We start from the raw sequence: 10,492 nt of genomic DNA, 5'->3' as shown, positions 1-10,492 counted from the left end.
GAAAGCAGGAGTTCAGTAGAAACCACATTGTTTGCACAAACAGTTTAGGTACAGTGAGCTGTTCTTATCAGTTCTGTAAATGGTGGGAACTCTCCTGAAATCCAAGTTCCCAGATACCAGCCAAGGGTCAACCTTGTAAGAAGGCCTTTCTTTGAATAAGCAATCAGGCCTGCTCTGTTAACTCTTTTCTGCACTAAGGCTAATATTTTTCCCATGAGTACTTTTTTCTTTCTTCATGGGTTGTGTCATTATTTCAGTCTCTTAAAATCTAAAACAAAGACCTATTAGTAGAATTCAATCAATACATATTTGGGCTTTGAGGTGGTGTGTGTGTGTGTTTGTGTTTAAAATAGTCATCGTACCTGAGACAACCTAAACATTTTAAGTTGCAAGTGTTTGTCTAGAGTCTTTCCTTTATGGCTAATACAGTTTGATGAGTAATTACAATAAAATGTTGTGGCCTACTGAAAATGTTCTATTTTAAAATCATTCCTCAGCCATTAGAATTTGCTTCTCCTGCTCTTAAAATCAGCTTTCCGTATGCAGGTACTCAGGGAGAGAACAAAAAATACACCTGTGAGCAACATTTCTCCTTCACTTCAGTCACATTTTTTTCTTTAAAGTCCACACCTCATCTGTTGTGTGTGGAACACTACATTTTTAGCACTGAGTTTGCTTATGGGTCTGATTTTTACTGCTCTTTCTTTGTTTACTGTTTGGTTGATGTGTATGCAACACACAGCCCTATATAAAGCAAAGTCAAAGCTTCCAAAGCAAAGAAACATTTGAAATCAGTGATAATCACATTTTATTCAAATAAGACTCTCACTTCCTGAGAATTCTTCTATATTATCTGATGCCCAAATCTTACAGATCAGTTACCTTCAAGTTTTACTCCTAGGAGATTATTGCAAACAATGACCTCCTGCATATGTTCTTCTTTAAATCTTTGTCCCCCAAAAACTTATTTCAATTGATTATGTTTTATTTTTTATTTATTCATAGAATAAACTTTTTTTTGTGAGGAGGATTTCCCCTAGCTAACATCTGTTGCCAATCCTCTTTTTTTGCTTGAGGAAGATTAGCCCTGAGCTAACATCTGAGCCAGTCTTCCTCTACTTTGCATGTGGGACGCCTCCATGACGTGGCTGATGAGTGGAGTAGGTCCGCACCCAGGATCCAAACCCACAAACCCTGGGCCGCCAAAGTGGAGTGTGTGGAACTTTAACTACTTTTCCGTGGGGTGGGCCTTGGAACAAATTTTTACTTAATGTATATCATATGCCTTCCAGGTGTTAGGTATACAAATAATAAAGAAAACAAGGTCACTATCCTCAAGGAATTAAAAGTCTAATAGGAGTCAAACAGGTTAAAAAAAATACAAACATCTATAAAACATCAGGTACACAGGGCATGAAGTAAGTAGAGGGGATACAGGATTCAGAGGAGGTCAGAAAAGGCTTTAGACATATGAATTTAGTCTTGAAAGATAAGTAGGAATTCACCAGAGAACCCCCAATATTCTGCATACACAATGACCCAAAGAATGAAAACAAATGGCATATTCAAGGAATTGCCAGCAGCTTAGTAAAACTAGTTTGCAGAACAGTGGGGCACGTGGCAGGAGATAGAACTGAAAAGATGGTCAGAGGTCAGACTGTGAAGGGACTTGCAAACTATGCTTGTGAATGTCGATGTTGTCCTGTAGGCAATGTTTTATCCTTGAAGAACTTTAAGCAAGAAAGAGGTATGATGAGGTTTACGTTAGAAAAGAATCTCTTGGGGCAGACTGAAGGGGGCTGAAACAGAAGACATTGAGTCCAGTTGGGAAGATGTTGGCTAATCCCAGTGGGGATTAGGAGGACCTGACCTAAGGATAGAATTACTTATCCCTAAACCAAGTCCGTATTCTAAGCTATGTTCAAAACAGAGAGACTATGATTGGCTTGGACAACATTTGTAAAATGCTGTCTCAGGATCATCTTGAGTAACACATACACATTGTCTAGCAGAGGGTGGTCGGTCACACATGGGTGCTTTGTGACACTTCCCTTTCTCCTTCTGCTATAGAACATTTTGAACTTTTGTTTACTTCCCTTTATTCATGTGTCACGTGATGCTCATGGTGGTGGTGTGGGTGTGGATGAGAGGAGCTGAAAAACTTAATTTAAAAAAATAAATGCCTAAACAAGTCTCCTTTGCCTCACACAGTCCTCAGTCTCCTCTCCACTGCAGCCTCTTCAGTGGACCAAAAAAATTCATGAATATATGTGAGTTCTAAAAATGGATCAAGTGTCAAAGTCCATTTAAACAATTAAAAATCCCACCCTAGGGGCCAGCCCAGTGGCGTCGTAGTTAAGTTCACACACTCTGCTTCCGTGGCCTGGGATTCACAGGTTCAGATCCTTGATGTGGACTTACACACTGCTCACCAAGCCACGCTGCAGTGGCGTCCCACACACAAAATAGAGGAAGATTGGCACAGATGTTAGCTCAGGGACAGCCTTCCTCACCAAAAAACTAAAACAAAAATAAACACAAACAAAAAACAACCCACCCTAGTCTACCGCCATCTTCATAAGTAACCAGTGTTAAGAATTTGTGTATCTCTTCCCAGAATTTTTTTATACACTTAAAACATGTATATGCATGATTTGGCTGGTTTTTGTTTGTTTTGCTTTATAAAAATATCACATTATACTTATTATTGTACAATTTGCTTTTTCCACTCAAATATATTCCTTGGCGGTCACTTCATGTTAGGGCATAAAGAGCTACCTTGTTCTTTCTAAGCAAGGCATAGAATTCCACAGTACAGCTGAACTATATGTTTAAACAGTTCCCAACTGATGGACTTTAAGGTTGTTATTATTATTATTACTGTCATTGCTATTACAAAACGCTATAATTCCCATCCTTGTGCATTTATCTTTGAATGAGTGTACAAGTATTTCTGTATAATAGATTCCTAGAAGTAGAGTCAATAGTATGTATTTCAAACTTTCACAAATAACATTGGGTCTTTCTTTTGCTCAATGATTCCCAATCGGATGAGAGAGAGCTGCTTGTCTGTGTTGCCTAGAAAACTTGCCAAAACCATCTACACCCAGTCTCCCTAGGCCATCCTGACATGCTCACCCCCATCAGACTCTGGAGGGTAAGGAAAGGGAGAGAAGTGATGTGTGTAGTTCCCTGGGTGATTTTGTTCCATGCTTTCCTCTCTTGAGGACCATTGCTTTGGCTCTTCTAATTAGGAGATTGATGCTCTGAGTTAATTCACTTCCCACTGGAGGGAGTTGTGTTGGCCACAATCCCTGTGAGAGAAAATGTTCCTTTAATATTTGCAGGCCCTGTATTCTTTAAGAAGAAACTCTTTTTTCCCCAGAGTCAACATTGTTTGTTGTGAACACCTCCTGTTTCAAAAGAATAGGTCACTGAAGGTCTACAGAGTGAGAGAGAACTCAGGAGTTTTTCTATTTCATCTCCAGGCCTCCAGTCAGAACCATATCTAAGTATCTAGGCCTAGGTGCCTCACTTGCTTCATCCTGGCTCCATACTCCAGGCAACTTTCCTAAAAACTCATCAATAAGAATGTTAATTTTTTTGCAAAACAACAAAAAAAGTAAATGAGCAAAACAGCATGGTTGCTCTCAATGAGGTAGGAACATGGAATTGGGCATGAAAGGCAAAATGACTGTTTCACCTCTTTAACAACTTCCAGACAAACAAGTGAATCTTTCTGTAACCTCCCTGGAAAAGAAACTTTAACCTAAAGGGGCAATGCACCTTACTGGAATTCAAAGGCCCACGATTTAAAAGACAGGACTAAACTTTAGAAACCGGGATTAATTATCTAAGAAGAGAGAAAAAAGAAATGTGGGGATATTTTTTAAAATAGCTTCCAAGCACAGGAAACACAACAGTATGGATGACGATCAATAGCTGCTCTCTGTTTTCACCATGAGTGAGTCATTTAGACATAGATTTGAATAACACGTGAAGGCAGATTTGGCACATTTTTTAAAAACAAAAACCTTCATTATAGTTAAAGCGTTTAGATGCATTTAAACAAGAAATAATAGATTATCCTTTCCTTTTGGAATGAAAATTGTACCAAGTTGTGAGTAACCCCAATGTATCAGCTTCCCTTCCTTCTGACAATGACTCTCTCCTTAACCAAACCTTAGTCAGGCTCCTCTGAGCCCTCTTCTCAACTAGGCCCTGTTGGGTGGAAAAATTTTTCTTTCTTCCCTTCTAAGTTCTTTTGCTGGTCTAATAATTAAATTGATGTAAGACAGATTAACAGGAGAAAAACAAACAAAAATTTGATAACATGTATGTATCCAGCATACATAGGAGAGACCCAGGAAAACGGAGTAACACTTTGAAATGGTCAAGGCTATCACCTTAAATAGCATCTTCAGCTAAAGAAAAAAGATGTTGGGGGGTGAGGAGTCAGCTGTGGCAGGTTACCAGGAAAAGCACAGTAAACAGGGTAAGATCATTATGCAGATTTAAAGCTGTGCGTTCTCCATTGATGAGAGTTTCTAGAGATTTAGAGTCATCCTTTTCTTCCTGGTACAGAGGGAGAGACATCCTTACAAATGGAAGATTTCCCTTATAAATGTAAATGTCTCTTACAAAAGGGTAACTTATACTTGGTTTTCAAAGCTTCTCCTGTATCCACGGTTTCTTAAAAATAACTAGCTCAAAATAATCACTATGCCAAAGAGGCATAATTTGGGGTTACAGATTTTGCTCCCCTTCAGTAGTAATAACGTAACCGCAGGCCCTCTAGGACCAGTTCGAACCGACCCCATCTTATCAACAGAAGATTAAAGCTAAAATTGCAAGTCATGTAGCCAGAGCATGCACAGAGGAGAAAATCTTGACCTGAAATAATAGCCAGAACCAAAGATTCCCCTACTCCATGGAACCAAAGGACCAGGAAACGACCAGAACTTGAAAGCCAGACTCTCATCAGAAGCAAGGGGTCTGTTGTCTAGGAAGATCTGATGTTAAAGCCCCTTCCACAACTTACTGTAAATGTTTAAAGTCCTCCAATCAAAACCTGCCTTGCCAGTGCTTCCGTGTACCAGCCCGTTCCCCCCAACCTCTTAAATTTTGTGCCAAACCCTGGATTGGAGACATAGATTTGAGAGCCTTGCCTCCTATCTCCTTGCTGAGTGACCTCGCAATAAAGCCTTTTCTTTACTCAAAAGCCGGTGGCGTAATTATTGGCTTTTTTATGCACATCGGACATAAAAACCCCTTTTTGTACAGTAATAGTAATAACAGTTACTTTCTTTGACCCCCATATTTCTCCCACATTCATTTGTTGCTCCCTGGAGGGAAAGAGAACAAAGAAATAAGTATCCCCCTACCCTGTTGATGAGTCCTTGCTGGCTCATCTTGGCAGCTGCTCCCTTGATTACCTACACAAGGGCTTTGTCAAAGCTTTTGAAACAAGCAGTTAGAAAGATTCCTTTACCTTCTTAGCCAATGATCGCCTTTGACCCCATTCTCAGTCCAGTGGGAAGGAAAAGGGTGATTTCAGTCTTCCAGTTACATCTGTGAATCATGCAAATCTTACTTCTCCTACACATTATAGAAGTCGTTCAACAAATACATATATTGAGTTTTGACCAGGTATCAGTCACTAACCTAGGCACTGGGTCTAAAGCAATGAAGAAAACAGAAAACCCCTGCCCCTGTTGAGCTTACATTCTGGTGGGAGGAGGACAATTAACCAGGGGACTAGGGAGTACTATGGATGTATTGCAATTTTAAATAGGATGGCTGTATCATTTAGGGTCCAGACAGGAGACAGAAACCCCACCAGTTAATTAAACAGATAAAATTTAATATAAAGAGTAAATAACTAAGTATTAAATTATTGATTAGGTAACTGATAGGGTAAAAAGGGACTCTAAACTATTATAGAGGTAGCAACTGAGGAAAGTAGCTACTGAAGGGGTTCAGAATAAGTGTCCCCAAGATGTGCCACTTTGGCATGCAGAATATTTTGAACTAAAGGCAATCGAGACTCTGTGGGCTCAAGAGAAACTTTTATCTCTCACTTAAAGAATTTAAATTGGGGATTTTGCCCATAATAAGAGTTATTACCAGAAGTATTTATGACCTATCCATATGGCAGGGCCAACCTCTAATTACTGAACATCTCCTCTTATCCTCCTGTGAATTATCCTCCACCCCTCTGAAGCCTCAGACTCCCCCATTCCTTAGCTCAAGATGGTGTATATATCTCATTTTGCTTTTCTGTCTCTGGACCTCTCATTTATGTTACCCTTTCACATACGTGAGGTTCCCATATATGCAAAATTAAATTTGATTTTCTCCTGTTAATCTGTCTTATGTCAATTTGATTGTTAGACCAACTGAAAGAACATTTGAAGGGTAGAGGAAAATTCTTCCTCCCCAACACTACCTACCCTAGGGCTGAAGAAAAAAGGGAAAAGGTTAGAAATATGAAATCAACGAGACAACAGATGATGGTGGCAATGGGTTTGTGAAATGGTCAGATTCTGGATATGTTTTGAACATAGAGAACTAGGATTTTCTGACTGTTGGAGATGAGAGAAAGAAAGGAGTCAAGGGTGAAATCAAGGTTTTTGGCCAAAGGAAAAGGGTGGAATTGCCAATAACTGAGATGGAGAAGACTACAAGAGAAACAGAAAGGGGATGGTGGTGATGGAACCAAGAACTCAGTTATAGACACTTTAACGCTTAGGATGCCTATTAGACATCCAATGAGGGATATGAACCTGGAGATCAGGAGAGTGGTCTGGGCTGAAGATATAATTTTGGGAGACACCAGTTTGTGATGGTATTTAAAGCCATGGGAACCATAGTGAACTAAAAGTGCATTAATGCAACTATCTGACCAGCAGAATTTGAATTTCCTCTATGATTTTTTTTTAAGGTGATTGTCCAAGTGTTGAGAAAAGGGCTTGGGCAAACATCAAAAGGGTTACATAGTTCAGGCTAGAACTCACAGGCAGAGGATTAGCCACAGAAAGCACACAGTGCCTCTGTCTCTTGCCATCCCATGAAGCGGTGTATTTGGGCTAGAAACTGCTAAACACATCCCAGGGAAGGGACTCTCTTGCTGCTCTCCCAGGGAGCATCTAACCAAGCATGTGACTATGGCACCCTTATGATCATAATGGAGGTCTTCCTAACAGAGACAGTGTCCTGAAGCTGGATGCCAACTAACCAGGGGACTTGCATACCACTGTGATATCACCTTCCCTTGGGAGATGGGAGAGCCACTGTCCCTGCTAGCTCTGGGAATTTCAAGCAGATAATTGTCCTATTTGTCTCTCCTCACCAACACACACTTGAACCCTGCCAAAAACTAGGAACTACCTAATTCCATATTTAAGCAGAATTACTAGCAAACTATTTCTTTTACTTAATTGATATACTTCTGTCCTTCTGAGACCTTTATCAAATGGTTTTGATTCTATTCCTCAGAGCCAGATTGGATAAGCCAAAGCCCTCTTATACATGCCAGGCCTTCACATCCTGGAGGAAAGACACATGTCTTCGAGTCTTCTCATCTTTACGTTAAAAATCTGCAGTCCCTTCAGTTCTTCCCCACATGATAGTTTTATTTTCCCTCCCTAATCATGCTCTTTCCTCTCTAAATATGATCCAGTTTGTCAAATACGTCTTTTTTTTCATAGACTTTTTAATGAAAAATTTCAAATATAGAGTGTAGGGGAGCAGAATTTGCCACCCCAAAATGTGTCTCTTTGGCTTGATTATTTGGGGCTGATTATTTTTAAGAACAAAACATTTGGGAAGAAACTTCCACCTTCCCTCTAACTACCTAAACAAATTTGAGAGAGAAGGCCTGTTCCAGAAAGGAGCTATCACCATAAATGACTATAGTATAATATGAAGTAGGTGTGGTAGACAGGGAGGAACCTAGCAGGGCCCATTTGATCAAAGTCCTCTCCATGTCCCATTGTCTTTGCAAGGCATGACAAACATTTGTTTAACAAACATTTGCTTTTCCATTTTCATGTGAATTGCCTTCCTCCCCTTTGAAGTCCCAAACCACTACCCCCAACAACTTCTTTTGTCTTTAGCTGAAGATGGTATTTAATGGTATTTAAGGTGCCTGCTTTGGCCATTTTGGAGAGTTACTCAGTTTTCCTGGGTTTCTCCCACATATACATGCTTTTAAAGTTTGATTTTCTCCTGTTAATCTGTCTCATGTCAATTTAATTCTTAGACTAGCCAGAATAACCTAAAAGGGTATAGGAAAATTTCTTGCTCCACTATAATAGCAAAGTGGAAAGAATTTTACAGTGAACATCTATATATCCACCATTCAGATTCTATTGACAAAGTTTAGCTGTACTTACTTCACACATTTATTCACACCTCTCTATCAAACCATTCCATCTTTTTTAATATTTAAAAATTTTCAATTGTAGCAAAATGCATAAAAGAAAATAACATAAAATTTACCATCTTAACCATTTTTAAGCGTACAGTTTAGCTGTTCAGTAATGTTAGGTGTATTCACATTGTTGCGCAACCAATATCCAGAACTTTTTCATCTTGAAAAACTGCAACTCTGTATGCATTAAACAACTCCCCCTTTCCCCCTCCTCCTAGCCCCTGGTGCAACCACCATTCTACTTTCTGTTCCCATTCATTTGACTACTCTAGGTACCTCATAAAAGTGGAGGCACACAGTATTTGTCTTTTGTGATTGGATTATTTCACTTAACATAGTGTCCTCCAGCTTCATTCATGTTGTAGGATGTGACAGGATTTTCTTCCTTTTTAAGGCTGAATAATATTCCATTGTATGGATGTACCACCTTTTGTTTATTTGTTCATCCATCCATGAACATTTGGGTTGCTTCCACTTCTTGGCTATTGTGAATAATGATGCTGTGAACATGGATGTACCAATATCTCTTCAAGATCTTGCTTCAGTGGGGTTGCTGGATCATATGATACTTCTATTTTTAACTTTTTGAGGAACTGTCATACTGTTTTCTGTAGTAGCTGCACCATTTTACATTCCCACCAACAGTACATAAGGGTTCCAACTTCTCCACATCTTTGCAAACACTTGTTATTTTCTGCTTTTTTTTATAGTAGCCATCCTAATGGGTGTGAAGTTCCATCTTATTTTTTGATGCATTTCAAAGTAAATTGCAGACTTCCCCCTACAAATTCTTTAGCATGCATATCATTACCTAGAGTTTAATATTTACTTACATGTTTTTTCTTTTGATGTAAAATTTATATATGATGAAATACACAAAACTTTAGCATGCATTTACTGAGTTTTGACAAATGCATACACCTTCGTAACCCCAATCCCCATCAAGATATAGAACAGAAAGTTTCTTTATACCTTTCCCCAGTTCTAGAACTTCGTATAAATATGATCATATATTATACACTTATGGCAGTCAGGAGAAAGAGTATGCTTCCCAGATGTCCAACTCCAGGGAGTATCATTGACCAAGGTCCCCAGCTACTGGGCTCCAAAATCCATCATGGCCCTTGCACTAATGCCACACCTCTCACTGGCTGCCCCAGCCAATGACTCATTGAGGCACAGCACTAAGGCAAGCCTGTTCCGGCAAGAAACAGGACTCCTCTGACAGCTGGCTTTGGTTTGAGGACAGCCTGCTGGCCTCGTTGAACCTTCCAGAGACTGCACAACATTCTAGGATGCTCCTGCACCCTCTTGCCTTCACTCAGGTCAGATCAGCATCACAGCCTCTCAGCTTTCCCAGCCCTTTCCAGCACCCTCCCTATCTCTCTCATAGTCATTTCCCCTAATAAAATCCTTGCATATTTAATCTTGCCTTGATGTCTGCTTCTCAGAGGACTGCACTAAGACAGTATTCTTTTGTGTAAGATTTCTTTACTCAGCATATTGTCATCACAATATTTCTTAATTTGTGTTTTCAGAACTAAATACCACACTTCTATAGAGACATCGCACAGTTCTCTAAATGACCTCAGGTCAGGTCGGCATTTTCAGCATCCCACAGCTTACCCAAAGAAATGTACTTTATACTAAAATACTTCAGCCGTTCTCATGCATGCTGTTTCTGAGCCTCATCTCCTCCACCCTTTATCTGTATTGTTGGATTTTGGACACAAGCAGAAAACCTGACAGGTAAGTCTGTCAACTTTTCTTCTGTAATAGAACAGCAGAAGAGGTATGTTCATGCAAAAGAGTTTGTCTCAGCTGATTTATTTATTTATTTATTTATTTATTTATTTATTTATTATTGCAGTAACACTGGATTATAACTTTCAGATGTACATTATATTTCGAATTCAGTGTAGATTACATCATGTTCACCACCCAAAGAATAATTCCCATCCATCACCACACATGTGCCTAATCACCCCTTTTGCCCTCCCCCCTCCCCTCTTCCCCTCTGGTAACCACCAATCCAATCTCTGTTGCTATGTGTTTTTT

The sequence above is a fragment of the Equus asinus genome, chromosome X (genome assembly GCF_041296235.1).
Source record: "Equus asinus isolate D_3611 breed Donkey chromosome X, EquAss-T2T_v2, whole genome shotgun sequence".
Taxonomy (NCBI): Eukaryota; Metazoa; Chordata; class Mammalia; order Perissodactyla; family Equidae; genus Equus; species Equus asinus.
The sequence above is the reverse complement of the archived record's forward strand: the minus strand, read 5'-3'. Positions refer to the sequence as shown.